This window comes from Phasianus colchicus, chromosome 2 (genome assembly GCF_987193195.1).
Source record: "Phasianus colchicus chromosome 2, bPhaCol1.hap1.1, whole genome shotgun sequence".
Taxonomy (NCBI): Eukaryota; Metazoa; Chordata; class Aves; order Galliformes; family Phasianidae; genus Phasianus; species Phasianus colchicus.
This window is the reverse complement of record NC_143437.1, coordinates 33,340,021-33,360,575: the sequence shown is the minus strand read 5'-3', so window position 1 is coordinate 33,360,575 and position 20,555 is coordinate 33,340,021. Positions and strand designations below refer to the sequence as shown.

Here is a 20,555-nt window from a genome sequence, read left to right as displayed (position 1 = left end):
TATATTAAAATGATCTTGAAAAAGAGAAGTTGGAGGTCTTGTTGGAAAAGAGAAGCATAAATGTATCTTTCTAATGCTCCCTTGTGTGTGTTCAGGGTGTCAATAACCCAATGGAAAAGAATTCTGGTACTGAATTGTAATAAAGGTACAATGGAATCAAAGCAGACAGAACTGAGCTCAATTTTCTCATTTACAAAATGCACACATTTTAGATTGCAGCATTATGCAGTACATTAATTGGAAAGATAATTAATGTTGAATTACAATACAAGTGCTCTAAAAGTACAAGGTACATATGACATTCAGAGGAACATCAAATAATTCTTTTCTGAGGGTATGCTGGTTATTAGAATGGGTGCCAAATGGATTTATAATGAAGGGGGATGTGAAACACAATCATACCAATCTCATAATAGCAAATGCCTGGACTTGTATTCTAATGTTGTCTCTTTAGGAAAAGCCCTAACACCGATCTCTATTTTGGCTGACACCTTTGGTGGGGAATATCACCTTCTGTTCTGCGCTTAACATTCTGCAAAGCTTGGCAACATCCACAAAAGGTGCTGAAACGAGACTGGTCAGTGGTTGTTCTGAATGATAATATTGTCAGGATTGTTGCAAAGGAGAGAAATAGAAAACAACGTAATGAATGACAGCATATTCTATCAGTGCTATGTCTGAGCATCTTGCAGAAGTGCTCTGGTAAAATGTTGTTTACATTCAGATACTTATAATATGAAGCAATTGCCAGTATAATAGTGTATAGATGGTTAGTATTGACACAGTCTAGGTTGTGCCTTATTACTTAAGTCAGCCGGAGCCAGCTAGAATTGAGGTTCTTGATGTGGTACCGGGACTGGAGACCAGCTGGTGAGAGAGCAAGACTTGGTGTGGGAGTTCTGGGTAAGAATGATGGCAGAAGGTATCACTGCTGACAGTGTCACACGGGGAGAGGGTGCTGTTGCACAGCCACCTATGAAAGCATCAAGGTGTGTCTCTGGCACTCCTCTCTTTCATGTGGCTCTTCTCCGTGCCACAATCAGTAAAAACCAGATCTTCTTTGTCCAAATTGAAAGGCAGAGTGAGCAATGAAGTGACCATCTGGACTCTCTGCCCTCCCTCCTTTCTTTACAAAGCTGTAAAGATGTTAGAATAAAAATATGGTAGGGAGATCAGGACAAGGGCCTGCCATGATGTGTGTTTGATCTCATGCCAGGTGCTTGGCACTGTCTGGCTTTGCAGCCAAATTAGGGTCAGCTGGTGCTGGGTGTGGGTTGAGTATCAACTTGTGCCTTCTCCCAGCTGCCTGAAAATGTAACCAGTAGAAATGTGTAGGTGTTGTGCTTTGTCTTACAAATACTCAGTTTACATCTGAATGGAAAGTTTTCCGTAAGATCATTTGGCTTCTGCAAAACCTTTAGAAGCTTGAGGAAGATAGAAAAATATTCTTTGACTTGGCTCAAAATGTGAAGCAGGCAGGAAATGAAAGAAGGCTCTGAAACTAGTGTCTTGGGAGGTTTGTGTACTTGTGAAGAATGTAAGCTTATTGGCATATGCATGTTGTGTCTCCAGTGAGTTCCCTGCTGTTTTGCATTTACAAGCCAATGAAGCTGTTTTCATTACTACAACACTCATTAGCATTCCCCCAGCAGGTAAATAAGTCATAGATTCATTATTATGTATTTCTGCTGTATCCATAGGCAAAATATTTATATTCAGAGGAAAAAATAAAATACAAGATAATCCACATTAGCCGTGTGCCCAAAAAAGTAGAAACAAAAGCAACAACAACAAAATCCTACTGAAAACAACCAGCCCCCCAAAAGGAGCTCTTATGAAGAAAAAGGAAGGATGTATCTTTTTACAAGGCACAGAGAGTGACTGGAATAGTTGCTGCAGATTTCCAGACTACTTTTTTCTTTTATTCTTTATACATGTACTTATGCTGTGTATGCTTTTTTTTCTTTTTTTTTTTCCCCCAACACAATCCACTATCTTTTTCTCGTTGGCATAGAATTATTTTTGTTTAGAGTTGTTTTGTTTTATTCTGGCAAGCTGCAGGGTTTGTCTTCACTTGCAACTTGCAGGCTTCTGAGCACCTATCTTTCTAGTGGCTTTGGCACCAGATACACTGTCACTGTGAAAGATTTATCTCAGTGTTGCTGAGCTGGGCTATTGCTTGGTAGAGCCTGCCTCTGCCGAGGTGCCGTTTAATAGCCATCCAGACCTCTACATGAAACAGGTTCAAGAGAATGGGAAGTTATCTGGAGTAGGAAAAAGGACAGTGACAGAGATTGGGCTTCCCTGTGCTTAACTGCCCTGAGGTGGAGTTGAGGCCTAGATGCCCAGCAGTGCCACCTTAGACCTGAGCCCTGCGGCCGTCACCGCCCCCAAGCGAAAGTTGTGGAAGGAAAGAAAATCACTTCTCCTCAGGAAAGTGGAAAAGCAGGGTGAAGGAACAGAGCACTGCAATTGCAGCCCAGGTGTGCATGCAGGGCAGCTGGAGCTGAGGGCTGGTGGTGTGCACCTGTTGGCTGGGGAAGCTCTCCTGGGCTGTCTGGTGGATGCTGCATAGTCTGCTCTTAAAGGTAAGATAAACTGTTCTTCTTTATTATTTGAAAAATATTGTTCAGCTCTCAGACCATACTGGAGCAAATATGTGGGGGAATCAGTTCCTTATGACTTAGTCCTGTCAGGCAGGCTCTGGTGTCTGTGGTCACGGTGTGGTGGTGGGACTGGGCCTCCTACCCGCTGTACACATGTGATGGGTGTATTCCTGCACAGCCAGAGGCATGCAGAGCAAAAAACATTTTGAATGCCATCTTTAACACGTGTGTGTTATAGAACCTCTGCAGAGAAACAAATGTGTTTGAGTGCTGTGGTTTGTTCAGTCTTCCGTACAGCAGAAAATAATGCTCAGTGTGGAGGTGTAAACAAGGCAATAAACAGTCTTCAGCAGTTATCAACTGTGAATTTCTCTGTGGCATATAATTGTTTTGCAAGCATTTTTATGCCTGTCTGGCCCCTGTGCCCTGTCTACTGTCATTCTGAACAGGATCTGAAGCACAGGAGACAGAGTGTGTATTTTGTTTCTGAATGATTTCAAAGTTTCAGTGCAATGCAAGATGGGCCCTCTAGGGCTCTCTCTTGTTGCATTTTTCACTGACAGTGTTTTGAATAGTTTACAAAATAGGGCCATACAAGTGCTTTGTCCATAAATGAATTGTGTGCTGAAAGCCCAAGGGCACAGAAAGAGAAGAAAAATGCATTAATACAAAAAGACAACTATGTAATGTAGTAGACTAGGTATCATTATTAACTGCTGTAAATACAAAGCTATTTGCCAGCATGACAGACTCTCCAGAATAGCAATAATGGAAGCAACTCAAATTTGTTTCAGAAGGAAAGTTCAAAGTTCAGAATTAAGTCAAAGCTATTGAGGGTAAAAGTAAGAAAAGAGAAGGTGTTAACTTGGGTACAGTGATGCGGTTGCTGCTGTTTTGTAGTACAAAAGTGAAGATGAATGCTGATGTACGAAAGAAGAATGTATATCAAAGGAATCAATATGGCAAATTGCATTCATTGAGTAGGAAACAGTACAGCTTGAATTAAAAAAAGAGAAATCAAACCAAATGTGGCATCTGATTACAAAAGAATGAACATAAATACGGAATGAATTGAAACAAAAAAATCCCCCAAAGTTAGGCTATGATCCCTTTGGGCCAATTGAGTTCCTCTTGCCTACCTGCCCACGGATTAAATTTGCATTAAATTTGCATTCATTTACATAAATGAAGATGAAATTCTGTTTTATGATACAGAGGCTTCCAGCACATCTCTCTCAGTGTTGAGGAGGACAAGGACACAAGCAGTAATGAATTCTGCTTTCCGTAATTGGCTGCATCCTGCTCTTTGCCTCTGTAACCCACATGTGGCAGCACAGTTCTTTGCTGTTGCATCCTCTGCATGTTGTATGGCCAGCCCACTGTCTCCTGGGTCAGTGTTGGGGATTGCTTCCTGGGCATAGAAATTATTGAGACACTAGAGAAGTTTTGAATGAGCCTAAAGAGAGGAAAGGAACTTAAAAAGAAACACATCCACTTCCCGCCCCCTCTTCAAATAAGGTAATAACCTTTGACATCTGCTGGTTACAGCCCTGTAGAAGTGACACTTTCTTTTTTTGCATCTGGAGCCTAAAGGGAGAGGTGGATGCCAAAGCACAAGAAGTGCTTTCAGGCTGTGTGTTCCAGCTTCCCATCTGTGCCTGTCTCTAGGAAGGTGGTTTTGCAGATATGGTGTGTTTTGCAGACTTTTCCAATAGTTCTGTGAAACTGTCTGCTCTCCCTCTGCCTCTCCCATTCAGTGTACTGGATAATATTAACCTTGTTCTTGGGTATTTACTTCTCATTCTCTGCATGTGAAGATCCAGCTTGCCTTGCTGGGTTGTTTGGTTCGTAGGTTGATTGCTCTGAACTTATGGTTGCTCACCTTGAGGTGTCAATGAGAGCACGTGCATGCTTTGGTTTGGGTAAATAGCCCTGTATAATCTTGCAAGGGCAAGCAGCTCTCAGGCATTTACTCTGAGGTGCTGTAGTTATGGCCCATTGCAAAGGAGCTGTTTTGACTTGTTCACTTGACTTGTTCACTGAAAACCTGGTGCCTTTTTCTCTAAGCTCTGGGGGTTCACACCAGCTCTGCCTTCCCATTGCCACTTTTCCATGTTATCACAGGCCTTTCGTGCTGCATTCATCTATTGCTGGTGATGAGTGGTGTCCCCTAGGAGTCCAACCTGGGATCATGCTCTTCAATATTTTTATCAGTGACTTAGTGGGATGGTGTGCGCCCTCAGCAAGTTTGCTGATGACACCAAGCTGAACTTTGCAGTGTATACAACAGAAAGAAGGGATGCCATCCAAAGAGGCCTAGACAGGCTTGAAAAGTGGGCCCATGTGAACCTAATGAGATTCAACCTTGAGTGAGGGAAATCCTAGATATGTGTATAGACTGGGAGAAGAATTAATTGAGAGCAGCCCTGTGGTGGAGATGTGGCACTAATAAATAAGATGCAGTGACAGGCTGGATGTGGCTCTGGGCAGCCTGGTCTAGTGGTTGGTGACCCTGCCCATGGCAGGGGGGTTGAAACTAGATGATCTTCGAGGTCCTTTTCAACCCAGGCCATTCTATGATTTGTTCTATGATTCTATGACAGTCTTTGGCCTGGGGACAGTACTGGGGGGGAGCTGCCCTTGCTGCATGTAGTGGAACCCTGATTCCTGGCTGGCCCAGAGCCCAAGTGCAGATCCTCTGAGTGACACCAGAGCTGATCAGTGTGACCTGGGGGAAAGCTAGGGTAACTCAGGTGACTGGCCTCAAGCCAAAACAAGGTATCCTGAGGGTGAACGTTGGGTATGCATATGTTGCAATGAGTTTACTGCTGGGGAGCCTAGGAAAGTAAAGTGGCAAACGGGTCTGATTTTGAGAGAGCCTGGAAGATGGTGGCTGTTATTTGTGTATTTCAATATTGATACAAGCAGTCACTAATCTTTTTAATGGGAAATCTGAGTCTAATTTGATCGCATTCTGGGATGATTATATAAAAATTGCTTTCTTTTAGAAATGTTTTTTTAGAATCAAATGAAATATTACACTGCTGAGTTTTGCAGACTTTTGGTAACTTTATAAGAACATAATGGTTAGTTGGCATTTAATTATGCATGTAACTAATCCAAAGCAATATTGGGTTTTATAAAGATAATTGGTAAGTTGTCATGTAGGTGGTTGCTCTAAACAGCTTCCTAGCATTTAGAGGACAAAAGAAATTGCACATAAATAATAGGTTATTAGAAATAAATTGGTATACATTTATTCATAGCATCAGAAATGGCCAATTCAGCTCACAGTGGAATTCTTCAGAAAACTACAGCCACTTTATTTGCATAAAATAACATCTGAAATTTACAATTGGCTTTGTTTCCCATCTGTAATGTCTTACGTAATTACTGCAGCAGTCTGCTTTTGAAGAAATCCATTACAATTTGAATTGCATTCATTCTGATGCTGTGAGCAATTGGCCATATATTCAGTAAAATGAATTTGTTGTTTTGACCCCTTAAATCTGAGTAAGACATCCTAAGGGGATAGACTCTTGACATCTTTGTAGCCATCTTCTTTCTATAAAACTTTCATCCTATAAAACCCTTTGCATACAATTTATCCTCTAATTAGGGGCTATTTGAGAATGGAAAGAAATTTTAGGCTTGTATTTTCCTTTAGAGGGTGTAGCTGAACAGTGTGGATTGTTACAATAGCAACAATAACAAAACCGACTTCCCCCCAACCTTCTTTGGACTGTAAATGTTAAATTAAATATAGGAGGAGAGCTGTGCCACATTTTGCTGTTGGGTAAATGCTCTCCTTAGAAATAGTATCAGTCTTCTGGGATGAGTTTAGCATTTTTATTGTTCTGCTGTGTGTTGAAACACGCTCGCAGCCCTTTTTATCAAGGGGAGCAGGCAGGAATTCATGTTGGGCTCCTTTTTTTTGTGTGTCATGGAACAGCCAGATCGTTGAGGAGCTGGCACCGCTTTAGTCATTAGGTATTATTTTCATTCTATCCATCTGATTATGAAGTTCAGTCAGAATTAATATCTGAGAAGATCTATCAGACCTTTGGTGGTGGAGCACTGGAACAGGCTGCCCAGAGAGGCTGTGGAGTCTCCTTCTCTGGAGATATTCAATACCTACTTGGACCCTGCCTGTGCAACCCACTCTAAGGAACTGCTTTAGCAAGGGGTCAGACTCTATGATCTCCAGTGATCCTTTCTAACTCCAATGATTCTGTGATTCTGTGAAGGTGCCCTTGAGCAAAACATAACATGATCATGCCCTGTAAGCATTAAGGCATGCATGACGCTGTTTGTGTGACAGAGTACAGAGTGAAAAGAAAGAGTCCAATATATTTTAACACTGTTACAGGGCAGAGATGCTGAATTAAAGGGGAAATCCTGAGGGGCAACAAAATGTGTTTGGTTGTGCATAATTTTGTCACTTTTCGTCTGAGAGCAGTAGTCCTGGGAATGAAACCTGTCAGCATTTATGTATCATCAGTGGTTACAAGGTGCTGGACTGGATGGGATGTACTGGACTTCTCAGTTGTTCTTTATATTGCTTTTCCTAAAATATGGATTCAGATTCTCAGGGATTCAGGTGGTGCCCTGATGCCAGGCATTTTTTCATTCCCACCTTTGCTGTCCAACCCACAAACCAGAAATGAAGCAGTCTTTACCTTTCTGCTTACTTAACTGGAGCGATTATATCAGTTTTCCCCTCTTGTCTTTCTGGGACACCCCACAGGAGATTATATCCCAAATTTTATTTCCTTCATTGGAGGTCAAAACCACATCTCCCAAGAGAGAATGAAAGTGCCATGTTGTAGGTGCCTGTGATATAAGGGAACTTAGTGACTCACCAATTGAAGCTCTTGTACCTAGCTAAAACAATTAAAATTAATTGGGTAAGACAGAGGGAACACGACATTGTCTGTGCCAATTTACATGCTTTTGGGAGATGTGAGGTGAGGGGCTGAAACATTAGGAAAGGAGTGGAAAATTACTGAGTCTCTTGTATTATGCATAGTACATTAATCACTGATCTCTACATTCTGCTGTGCTGTGCGTGGTGTGCAGATCAGTCCGATGGGTGCAGGCAGCCTAGTGCATGCCTATCAGGCAGGCATGCGAGCTGAGAGGTCCTCAGGGAGGCTGAGGAATGTCCTCCTGCTAATCTTTGCAGATTTAGACATGGGAGAATGGAAATACATGGGCATGTGGGCATGAAAACAATACGAATCCTTAGTTAAATGGAAATTTATACTCACAGAGTAAAGCTTATCTGGACAAGCTCATCTAACTCTAGCTGGATGTGACAGCAGTACCCTGTCTCTGTCACCTTGATGTCCCTCAGGACCAGCAACAGGACTGCTGGGAAATACATGGCAAAGAAGAGAGGCTGGATCAGCTTGAGGAAACAAAAATTTTGACAGAGGCGTGGTAGGAAAATGTAGCTGAGGGTTTCTAAAAAAATTCTGTACGATGCACTGTTCTGCTTGCACCTTTTTGTCTATCTGTCCTGTAACTTTCAGCCTCCAGCATGACTTCCTGTACCATATCTGAAGAATCATCTGAAGAATCCCATTCTCTCATGCGTGTGACAGCACAGCATAGCATTACCGCTGCTTTGTCCCATGGCTCCTTGTCAGCTTCAGTACACATAAAGCAGAATGGAAAATATAGGAAAATAGATGATTTGTTTGCTAGCACTTTGCCACTGGGGCCTAGAAGGAGAAAGTGGGGACGATCTCTATTTCACAGTGTAACTTCTAGCATATACTGTCCTTACAATGTGTTCTGGACAGAGGGAGCTCCAGGACGTGCCAGCATCTCTCAGCACACAACATCCCTGGCAACACCAATATCCCAGTTCCCAGTTTCTAAACCATCTTCTTGTTCTTACTGTTGTTTACACAAAAGTACATTCAGAAACAATTTGTGCAGAATTAGTACTTGTGTAAACTTCTCATGATCAGTCCTACTAATCCCCAGATAAAAGCTGGAACTGCTGTGGAGCTGCTTATTGACCAGCTAAATAACAATTTATCTCCAGCATTGAGTTCACTGATTTTTGGGCTTTACCACTAATGAAGTTTGACAACGTTTTAGTTGTAGGGGGATTTTAGGATTTATACTGGTGTTACATGATTAATGCTAAGAACTAGCTAATTATATTACACAGCTTTCTGTTGCATATTTGTTTGTAATTCTGCTTGCGTAGAAGGTAATGCTCTGAATCTAGTTCGTCCCCAGTGTTCATTTGGAATCAAAAGTAACTGATTTTAACTTTTTCCTGATAAAATGCTTCCATTGATTTCTCTAGTACCTAAAGCCCCGCTTTAAGAAAAAAGCACTTAAACACGTGTTTGAATCAATCCTATTCAGAAAAACATGTGAGAACAGGCTTAGTTTAAGGTCCCCAGTAGACTACATGGATTTCTTACTGCATTATGAAGTGCTTATGTCTATTAATCATGGTCTTTATTATTCTTCATCTACCATTCCCCTCGGTCTCTGGTTGATAATAATGCTCTCTTCAGATAAGTTTTTGTTTCAAAGGTGGGATAACTCCAATAGATTGTTGTCTGGACTGCTCTCCTTGAAGATAAGAATGCCTCCTCTTCTTCTCACCTTCTTTGCTTTGGGTTCCCTTGTCTCAAGGGCTGCAGCTGTTCTGGTGGGTCCTGGATGGAAGTAGTCAGAGCTGCTCATCATCTGATGATGCCTCCCAAAGCACTGTGCGGGCCAAAGGCTTACTGCCAAAGAATGCCTCTTGTTTCTGACAACATCCTGTAAAAATACAGTATGTTCTGCCCACAAGGCATTGTTAGTTTTCAAAAACGTATTCTGTCTGTGATATAATGTTACCTGAATTGTGATGTACCAAATCCTTATTTAGGAAAGAAGTCCAAATGCTGGATCCCCTAAGATGTGGGCATATTTATATCCGGGAATTGGGCTGTCCTGTTCTAGAGATTGTGACCAGCTGAAAAATGTAGATCCAGAATTTTAACCATGCTCTCTAACAAAGAATGTTTGGAATTAGTTTCAGGTTTGGGCACCAGTTCCTCAAGAGTCTCTTTGCCAGGATGTGTTACTAGCCTGATCACTTCTCTTATCTGAGAAACATGAAGACATTTAGTAAAATATCAATAGAAGCATTTTTCTTGTGGAGCATCACAGAACATTAAGGAGAGTAAATGGAGAGTGAGGGAAAAAATGTTTCACTGGCTGAGGTGCTTCCACAGCAACAGAGTGCTTGGTACAGTGGGGATCAGCTTTCTTCTTTAGGTGAAACCACAGTGTAACTGGAAGAGAGCAAGATCATTCTTTCCTCCTTCTTTTAGTGGATTATTATAAAAGCTTGCCCTCCAGCTTGCTGTACAAAATGCCAACATCCACCTTCTGAGAGGTTTTCCATACTTACACGTGTGCCACAGTGGGAAGCAGTAACTTCTGCCGTGGTCTCCCATCTCTATGTGAGCTACTCATAGAGTAAGTTTGACCTGTACTGATTCTTTTTTATTTTTATTATTACTGTTTTTACTGAACGCCCTACATAACAAAGACATAATATATGGCTGACATTTAGGATGAAATTCTCATCTCACTGCAGATCTAATGAAGTCTTTTCCATCTCTTGAGCTCTAACACCATGTGAGACAATGTTGATGGAGACAGAAACTTCTGTTGCTTATCTTCAGAAGATATTTCTTTCACTATTTCAGGAATATAGGAATTGCCCCTTCAGGATTACTCCTGTGGTCAGGATACTTTAGGGTTTGGGGAATTTATAAAACCTGCAGGAGAGAGTTCTACTGAAAGTTTCAGTCTAACCCTTAATAGTGTAATGACCTAAAGATTGGCTTTGTAGCACCAAAACAGTTCAGATATTGTTATATTTGTTTCTATCAGTTTATATAGTTTGAATCATCTTTCATTAGGACAAATATAAATGGGTTTCACTTCAGATTGCTTATCTAAGTGCTTTGTAACTCTGTAAAAGTATGAGCTGTGCCTGGGACACAGGGGATCAGTGGTCATCCAGGGCTCAAATGTAGCTTTGATACAGCCATTGTGTGTACTGCCAAAGGTCAAGGACTACAACATGTGTACGGAATGGTATGTGTTGTTTTGAACAAGATAAAGATCGCAAGAACAGTTCATTTACTGGTGAAGTGTAAAAGCCTTGGTGATCTTTTGAAACTGAGTGCAATTGAACTCCAGTATTCATGGAAACTTCTAAATACCTCAGTGTTTTGGGAAGTACTCTTATCTTCTGGCATTATGTGGTATATTAAGCAATAGCAAGCATTTTGTTATATTGGATATTTAAAAATATCTGTGACAGAATGTGGAATGTATATTCATACATTTTTCTGGATTTCTGTGGGATACTAAGAACACTCTGAGAGTGGTTATTCCAGGTTGCAAACTTCCTTCTGGCTGCAAACTGAGTCTTTGTCTTCCTCCCCACTGTGACCTTGATTGCAGTAGCTTGTAACACTTCTTACGTATATTTTCTTGAACACATCTTGAGGACCCATTTACTTTCTGCCAGTGTTCTGTGGAAAAGCCACTGTGTGGCACACTGCCTGAGATCTTGAAACCAGTGACTGCCCCTCTCATTCATAGTACTGGATTGTGGATGCTCTTTACAGCTCTGCCGTGTGTCTTAGTTTCAGTTGGGTTGGAATTGTTTTCTTCAGAGTGGTACGACGCTGTGTTTTGCTTCTAGGACAAGAACAACATTGATAACATGCATTTACTTCAATATCTGTTTAAATTAGTGGCAAAATACAAAGTAGATTCTGAAAACTGTCTTTTAACAGTATTTTTTTCTTACATATGTCAAAATCTAAAATACAAGGGTCTGAGCCTTATTTAACTCAAGTCTTTATTCCTTTGATTAATACAAGTCATGTGTTTTGTCCTTAGCTAACATGCAATTCTGAGTCACCTTCCTTTGCTATTCCATTGCTTTGATCTTTTGGGATGCTTGCAAGCTGTTCTGGTTCCTTTTCCCATAGAGAAGGTTTATAGAGAAACTGAATAGAGACAGGTTCTAGGGAAAGTTATGTACTAACTACTGATATTTGGAACCAGTATTAGAAGGTTATTTCCCTTTTGGAGGTGCATATTGTAATTATTACCGAGTATAACTTTCATTAGATCTCAAAGAAGACAGAGGCATTGCATCCCTTTTAAACCTTTTTAAACAGTAACCTTAATATGGGTCATTACTCTTCTGAATTCCCTGGCAGATGTTTAGGCTGACGAATGCCTCAAAAGGCATTTTTTTAAATTACTTACGTGCTGGCATTTGTTCCATGATTAAGTAAATCAGTGGATGCTTAAAAGACCAGTGTGAGCAGGTTTCACCTCACTGATTAGCATTGGTAACCATAACCACAGTTGCCATTTGCTCAGTTTTTATGGGTGTGTTTTTTCTTAGGCAATCTGACTAATAGCAAGGGATGGCCTTTAGGATGCTGCAAGTGGCTTTTTATCTGCTCAGGAGAGCAGCCAGGATCAGCTTTTATTCCTTATGAAGTGTGAGTTGCATTGGTGTTAGCTGGAGATGTGGGGTGAAGTGCAAAAAGCTCCTAACCCAGACCTCTGCCTCTTGCACTGAAGATGAGCCAGGAGAAGTGGATTTGTGCAACATATATTGTAGTCCTGATTTTGTTATGTGCCTCAAGCAAATTGTTTCTTCTTTTGTACTTTAATTTTCTTGGAGCTGCAAGCAGACTGTTTCTTGTTCAGAGGCACAACAGGTCCAGCTTTATTCAAGCTCTGATCCTCTGGGCAAAATCTCTATATGGGCTTCTGGAAGCTCATCTAACTCACTGGGTAAGCTAGTCTGTGGCTCCTGTCAAGCCAGTGCAGCTCTGTCTTGTCAAACATTGTATGCCTGCAGGGTTTCAGGTTTGATCCAAAACTGTATGGGTCTCTTTTCACTAATTCCACTGAGCTTTGGATCAGGAATTTAATGCTTTGTGGGATGTTTTTGGTGTGGAAAGCTTGCAGTCATTTCTGGTATGTCAGTGCACTTATAAGATTCTGACAGATTCCTGTTTACAGGTTTTGCATTCTAATGATTTATAAATTTGTAAAATGGAAGCACAATTATTTAGGTTTCCTGGGGATGCAGTCCTAGACACACCTGGTCTGAATAGATGTTTAATTTATCTCCCAAGTTCAAGTATAAAATCCTTTCAACTCTCTGGGGAGATAGAACAAAAATGGTTGTGAAGTATTGAGCAGGGCCAATTACAGAAATAGAAGGGTATTGTTGGATGGCTGTCTGCAAAGCGCTGCTACAGATACAGAATAAGATGGTTCAGAGGTTCTGTATCAATCTGTCTCCATAGCAGACTTGTTAGATCATGAGATGCAATTTTGAGGCATGCAGTTTTGCAGACTTAGCTGTAGATAAATAACTTCTGCATGCAAATTGTTTTGTTTTCCTCTTTGCTGCAGGGTTTCTCCAGTTAATCTCTGAGTGATTCTACTGCAGTGCTCAACTGTGGTTACTGTTTTAGTTGCCCTACAAGTCTGGGGACTCCCATTACAGCTCAAGGCTCTTTGTGCAGAAAGGTAGTAGAGACAAGGCCTGGTGCAAATCAGAACCTGTGCTTGAGGTTGAGCATCTAGGATTCAAGGAACAGAATTTACCAAATTATTCAGCACAAAATCCAAAATATGGACTTTATCTGAAAAATCAGCTACCAGAACTGAAAAGGAAGTCAGTCATGAGTAAAGTACAGTTGAAAACAAGTTCCACTCTGTGTTTTCGCAAACAGTAAGCCATAAGAAACAATTTAGTTAATCTTTGTTGTATGTTTTGGATTAGGCCCTGACCCAATAGCACTTGTTATTTTTTCTGAATCTTTCTCTTATAGTACCAAAATGCATCAGAAAGTTGAACTCAAAATGGCAACAATAAAACGGTATTCAGAGAAGCAGAAAAACAAAAGGGAAGGAATATGAAGTTCAGTTAGTTCTAAATTATTTATTTTTCCAGGTCAGTGAAATACTTTCACCATCTCATAGTCTTTGTTTGATAAAAATTATTCTCAGGAAGTTTTTATATTTATGATGGGGGGAGGGAATAACTTAAGTACCTACAGCTGTTGCTGTTGACTTTGTGGGCACCATGAGTTTTCTCAGGGGTAATTATAGATCTTTTCAGTACTTTTTTTGTTGAAAAGGCAGACGGGTGGTCATTTTCTTTCCACACATTTTACTTTTTTTCTGTATCTTTTTATTTCTGAAGAATATTTGTGCTCCCACTGAAGTGCCCAAATTATGGAAAGCAAGGATAGCTAACTAGAAGCTTGCATGGTGTGTGTGAAAATCAAACTCTATAACCACAGAGTAGTTATAAAGCAGGTATGTTTAATCAGTGCTACACACATGCTGGATGCAGGGGGGATATTCCCACCTAACCTGCATACTGGAGGGCAGGAAAGGCACATACTTAAAGAGCAAGCTGCTTACATATGCATTAGATGTCCAAGGAAAGGCTGGGTTATTACAATGAGTCCCCAAAATGATTGACATCCCCCCCCACAGCTCTTTTACACACGTGTATCTTTGTGGTCTTTCCAGTGAAGGTCATCACGTTATTTTCTTGGGCTTGGGTTAGGATGGAGGACACTTGGCTGGCTTTGGTTGGTCATCTCATTGGCCACAAATCCATTTGCCAATCCGCTGCTTCTTTGTTAATTTGTGGCTTTACTGTCCGAGCCTGCTTCCTTGCATTCCAGAGATAGGATAGCTAACCATGTTATTTGAAAAAACAGGAGGCCCACTGTCTGCACTAATTGAGTCTGTAGAAAAGCATCTGTTATCGGCAGCGAGAACCTGGCTTAGCCTGGGCAAATCTGCAGCTGCCGATTCAACATCTCATGAAGGTACATAACTTATAACCTAATTTGCTTTCCTTAATTCAGTTGAATGGAGCTGTATGTGCACGTAACTGACCCTATGTATGAGAATTGTTGAGTCACAGCCTGAGCCACTTGATTGATCACCTGAGGAAAGAATTGAGTCAGCCGTGTGAGCACAGGTGAAGGAGATTCACCTGTGTGACTGGAAGACCTAGACCCCACTTAAGGGCTGGATGCAACTGGGGGGGATCTTTTTCTGGAGATTCTTTTTCTGTGGAGTCTTTCTTGTGAAGCTAGATCTTTGGATACAGGTCAGCATTCCTTGTCTGTTTGTTTCTTTTCCCATTTTCACCATGATAATCTTTCCAGCTGTAAAACTAACTGTAACACCCTATAAAAGAATTTTTTGCCGAGTGCTTACAAAAAGCTTATTAGTTATTCTTGACATTTTGGTGTGATGAGCTTTCTCAAACAAATTTAAAATTAGCCCTCATTGCATGGAAGACATGGGAGAGTGTGAAATGTTGACAGTAATTGCCTTGTCAAATAATCCAGAGTAGCAAGACATCGGATAAACAATTTTTCATTGTCGCATCTGTGTTATTGTATTACTGTACTCACTACCTTTCATTTTGAGCCTTTTCAGTGTGATGACTTAGATTTGACTCTACTTTTGATGATTTGCCCGAATTCTGACATCCTATATATTTTAAAGCATGTCTAATGGTCAGAAGTAAAAACCCTACTACCTAACTTTCCCTCACCTGAGTTTTTGAATGACATTACAGCTTCAGCAGTGGATTGTGGTGGCTTCCACTCAGTCTGGTCTTCCCTGAGTTCTGTTCAATATGTAAATTAAATTAATATTTCCTAGCCATTGTTCGTCTCTGCCATTGAGTTTTATTTTTGAGAATGAATTGGTTTTGAAAAAAAAAAAAATTTCTTTTTTTCTAATTCCTTTTTAACAAAACTATTTTATGCCTGCAACCTAGTATTTGGCAAAGAGGCAGTATATAGGTCAGTGATTCCTTTTGTTTTCTCCCCGTAAATCTAGTCATGCTTGCTGTTTTCTCATGTACAGCAGAGTTGTAGATTGGCAGTACATTTTTGGAGAGGCCTATGTAGATTCTCTCAACCTCCTACCGACTGAGACAAACTCAGGCAGACTGCAGGATAAATATTGTCATTCTATGGCTCTCTATCCTGTGACTCAGGTACATAGCCAGCACCACACAAATGCCAGCCACTCAGACTTCCCAGTGCTGACATTGCTGGATGATTCAGAGCTCTCTGCATTGAGGGGATTCTGGTGTGCTTTGAACTTGAAGACTTTTTCCTGGCTCTTTTTTCTCTTCTTAGTGATTTTCCCTCCCCTCTCCCCCGCTGTTGCCCTTCATTGTCTCCTTGCAATGTCTTTGGTAGCTGTATGATTGGAAAATAATGGCTGTGTAAAAGTGCTCTTTAGCCAAGTTAATAATAGTGAATGTTTATCTGCTGAATCTTCAAATCTGAGTATGTTTGCTTGATAATCTTCTGGTTTTTGGCAGTTGCACTTTTGTATACTATACTATTTGTATGTGCGATTTATATATATATATAAAGATATCGTGTCTCTCCAGTGCTGTCTATTACAATTTGGTTTGACTTTTGCTACCCAGTTGGAACTACAGGTGTGAGGTTTCTGGTGAATCAGAATGGGGCTGGGAGATTTAAGCAGGACCAGGTGGGTGCCCTTGTGCGTTATATCTAAAGATGATCACTAGATGGCAACGTTACATAGCTGAAAGGACCTGTATGCTCCTGTTCCAAATGCAGTTATCTGCAGATAAAATGGTTCCTTTCACTCATGTTATTCAGCCAGGACGGAAGATTTCCATGAGCCTGCTGTAGCTTACACAGCCTGTCTCAGGGATTAGATGACTATGTAGAGACCTCCTGTTAGTCATTCTCAGGTGGCTTAAGGACAGGCCATTCTGCACCAACATAACCCAGTGACAAGCTCAGCTGTACTTAGTGTTCCCTGGGTAATGGCTTGCATTTTGGATAAACGTTCTTTTAGAATGCTATTTAAAAAATAAAACAGGCTGTTCATGCTTTGTTTCCTAATTACAATGTGCTTCTAAAGTTGTAATGATGTCTGACAACTCCAAGTGTAGTTTTAGATAGAGGGCTTACCACTGATGCAGTTTTGCCCACTCTGTGGTTGTAAAACAGGATATGATTTCTTGTGTAACCCTTTTAGAGGATGACATGAGCAAAGTGCTTTCTAGGTTCTACAAGTAAACAAATTGAAGATGAATGGCGTGTAAGACAGATTCTTAAACTCTGATGCGATAAGGCAACAAATTGTATGTGCCAGAAAGAGTGAACATTATCTCTAGTAGAAGCCTTGTGCTGAAAGTAGTGCAATGTGGATTTTTTGGGAAGTGTGTGTTGGAGGGATTAGAGGCCAAGTATGCACCAAGATCTCTTTGTCATGGATTGATGGGAGCTTTTGGTCAGAGATGCTGTTGAGCATCACACGTTGTACTAAGCAGAAACTTACTGGGGCCAAAAGTCTGTCCCTGAGGCTTCTCAAGATACCAAGTGTACTAGGTATCTTCAACTCCTGCACTGGTGCTTTCCAGAGATGAGGACATGGAATCTCTTTGAAATGTTTAAATGCAGTATTAGAGAAACAAATTACAGACATTTCTAGAGAAGTCATGGGAAAATATTTCTTAACTATAACAGAACAAAATGAGATGGTTCATTTGTGGGTTAAGTATAGTATGGAGATTGAAGGCTCAACAGTAGCAAACGAACATTGTAAAATAGTGATTTTTGGTAAATTTAATGAGGGCAATGATCCCAAAGACACCAAGTTCATGAAGTTCTTTGTTCCAGATTTACCATACTACACAGACATTGTTTCTGCAAAGTGGAAATTAACAGACTGGAAGACCACATATATGCACTAGGTTGTTAGTAGTTATGGGATCCTTGTATCAAAAGTAAATGCAAGGTGTTTCTCATAAGCAATTTCAGCTATTGACAGAAAAAGATTTGTGCTCTGTAGATGCTCCTCTTTGATACTTTACACATTCTGATCATCCCATCTTTAATGAAGACAAACTCAGATTAGAACAGGTTAGTACAGCCCCAGAGAGTTCAGGAAGAGACTACAAATTTTGTTGCTTAACCAGAAAAATGAAGGCTGAGAAACTGAGTGCTTAGGGGAAATGGTGGCAGGGGAAGAAGGGGAGAGAGAAGCTAAAGAATCACATTAGTAACAGAGCAAATGGATGTAAGCTAGGTGTACATTCTGGCTACAAAGTGATTTTTACTGTTGGGGCCAGGAGGACTAAATTAACTTCTGATTGGCACATTGAAGGTAAGAAAAATTTGGCTGATGTTTTTCTTGAGTGGATTATGGGGTCTGTTTGAGAAAACTGATCTTGTCAGCTCCTTTTTAGTTGCTTGTGTTTGAGGAATGAATATTTGATGCTCTGCTGAATAATCATGCAATAACAGATTATACTCTGGCTCTGTGTGAATCTGTTTTGGAAAGGGTTGTATGCCAGATAGCTCAAAGTGCTGCTGTGCTTCTGACACCTGTTGTTTGCAGGACTGCTGGGGGAATATTTTTCAATAGCAATATTGACTATGTCCTGATACGGGGGTTTCAAAAGTGCAACTCCACCTATCTCCTGATGATCCTACTGGCACGGACTTAATCTTTCCTCTTATCTGTGCAAAGCTGAAGACCTCCTGTCAGCAATGGAAGCTGCCTGTTTTAAGAAAAATGAAGATTAAAAGGGCTAGATTTAAATCTCCATTTTCACTCCGCTCCGGTGGTCTGGGACAGAAAGAAGCTGGTCTGAGACTTGCCAGGTGGAATCGAGAACGCCAAGACTTCTATATTTCTTACCCAGATCTTCAGCTCTGTGTGGCAGCTCTCCTTGTGTTGTCTGACTTGTACACCTGAAAAGGCAAGGTTTGATGTCCACTTCACAGCCTAACACAAGATGATAACATCAAATCTGTAGCTGCTGTTTTACCTTTCTGGTGTTCTGATCCCAAACTCAGCAGTAAGGAAAAACTCCTCACATCGTGTGAGGAGGGAGATGAGAAAGGAAGGGAGGCATTTTACGTTCCCATATTTTTAGCATATCTCACGTAAGTAGTGGAAATTCAAGGCACGTAGACACAAGATTCCAGGTTTTTGTCCGTTCATGGGAATCCACGCGGTTTGCACAGCCGTCCATCGGGAGGAGCCCCGAGCCCGCAGAAGGTCCAGCCGTGCGATGCTGTCACTGCGGCACCGCTCAGGGCCGCCTCGGCTTGAAGTGTAATTAGTTCTGAGGAAGAGTGTTATCAGCCTACTCTTTGGGGAGCGGTAGCATGTAAACACTTATTAAAATTTTTTGGGGGGGTCATAATTCTGTCACGAGTCAAACTTGACAGTTGCAGATAGAAGAAGAGGTTATCTCTCCACGGGGACTGTTTGTGTTTCCTTCAGAAGATTTACATCAAATGATGCATTTCCCTTCAGTCTGTGAGATCGTGGGAGGATAGAGGACACTTGTACATTAAGGAAGTGCATTGCCTTTTACACTGGATAGGATGTAGGCAGCACAGATTCTTACAACCAAGATTTTTCTTTTGATAGCTTCAGGAAGAAAAGTAGTAGGCATTAATTGACACAGACATCAGGTCTTTTGTTTTTTTTTTTCCCCTCTTCTCTCTTTAAAAACTGCTGCTCAGCAGCTTTTAAATTAATGTATCAGAAAGGACAAAGGAAATGTGTTTTCAGCTCTGTGATGTTTCGAAGGTTTGCTTCATGCCTTTCCCTTGGTTTCCTTCCGGTAGGGAAAGGGCATTGCTTTCTGTCATTGCTTTTTGTTCCAAAGCTGAGCTCTTTCTGTGGAAAGGTCTCCCGTGTACTGGCTCATGTGAGAGGGATGTGGCTGCCTGTGTGTTAGGAGAATATCCTGGGATGCATTAGCCACCTTTGTGTTTTGTAATTGGGGAATGACTCCAGTAGCACTGCTGACACAAGCCTACCCAGAGCCAAGGCAGATTGGTAATTGCTTTGGGGCTATCTGCCACTGACTCTGGTGGGTGCAGCCTGGCAAAGGGGATTCTGCTGGACACTGTTCTGCTGGTTTTGCAGAACAATGTGCTTCCTTGGACAGGGTGGCTTGGAAAGACGGCAGGGTGATAGCCATATAACTTCCTGCTTTCCTGTCTCCTGTTTCATCTATTCTACAATGTTAGTGGCAGAATTCCCCCAGATATCAACAGGATTGGGATCAAAATCTTCCAGCCTTTTATTTTTTCCTTTTCTGATTAAATCACATTTAGAACGTGAGTGGGAATTGATGCGCAACCTTCTAAAATCACCTACCACTCCTGTTGCCGGGTGAATGCACAAATACACTTCAGAAGAAGGGAACCAACGTGTTCTTAAAGCCTTACTTTTATCTTTCTGTTGCACGTTGCTGAACCAAATGTCCTGAGGTAGTTGACTTCACTTAGAAGCCTAATTCTCATCTCACTAAACTTTTATTCTGGGGTGGCGCTGGTAGCCACTATTTGATCTTGCTCATGTAAGTTTTACAACGACGTGTCTGCACTGGCAACAGCAATGCTTCTGCTGATTTGGAGGGATGGCTGAGCTGGCTCCAGGAGATCCCAGCATTCACGGGACCTGCAGATATCAGTGTTGCTGTTCCTGGACACAGATGCCTCTGGGGAAAGGATATGCGGCTGTTCATCACTGCTAAGTGAACACACACAGAGTATAGCATTTTCATTTTTATCTACTTAAAACTGTGCTCTGTTTCTCAGTGCTCATTAACAATGATAACATCATCTGATTGTACCAGCATGATCTGGTCTTCTGTGATTGATTAAATGCAGAGGTAAATTTGAGCCATTAAATTAGTTGAAGTGCTTTCTTACAAGTAGACCGTGGAAAGTAGAAATAATTGCTATCATACAGAACACCACAGGGATCTTTGCCCTTTACCTCTGTTGAGGCTTAAATATGTTGTGGCATTTTGTTTTC

General features: G+C 41.1%; 1 long non-coding RNA gene across 1 annotated transcript in view; it reads left to right on the top strand.

The window, feature by feature from the left end:
• Positions 1-2,272: 2,272 nt before the first annotated feature.
• LOC116228936 (uncharacterized) overlaps positions 2,273-20,555 on the top strand; it is a 71,077-nt gene continuing 52,794 nt past the window's right edge. Inside the window, exon 1 of the long non-coding RNA XR_004166903.2 lies at positions 2,273-2,588. This is a non-coding gene — a long non-coding RNA (uncharacterized LOC116228936). The remainder of the gene's footprint in view (positions 2,589-20,555) is intronic.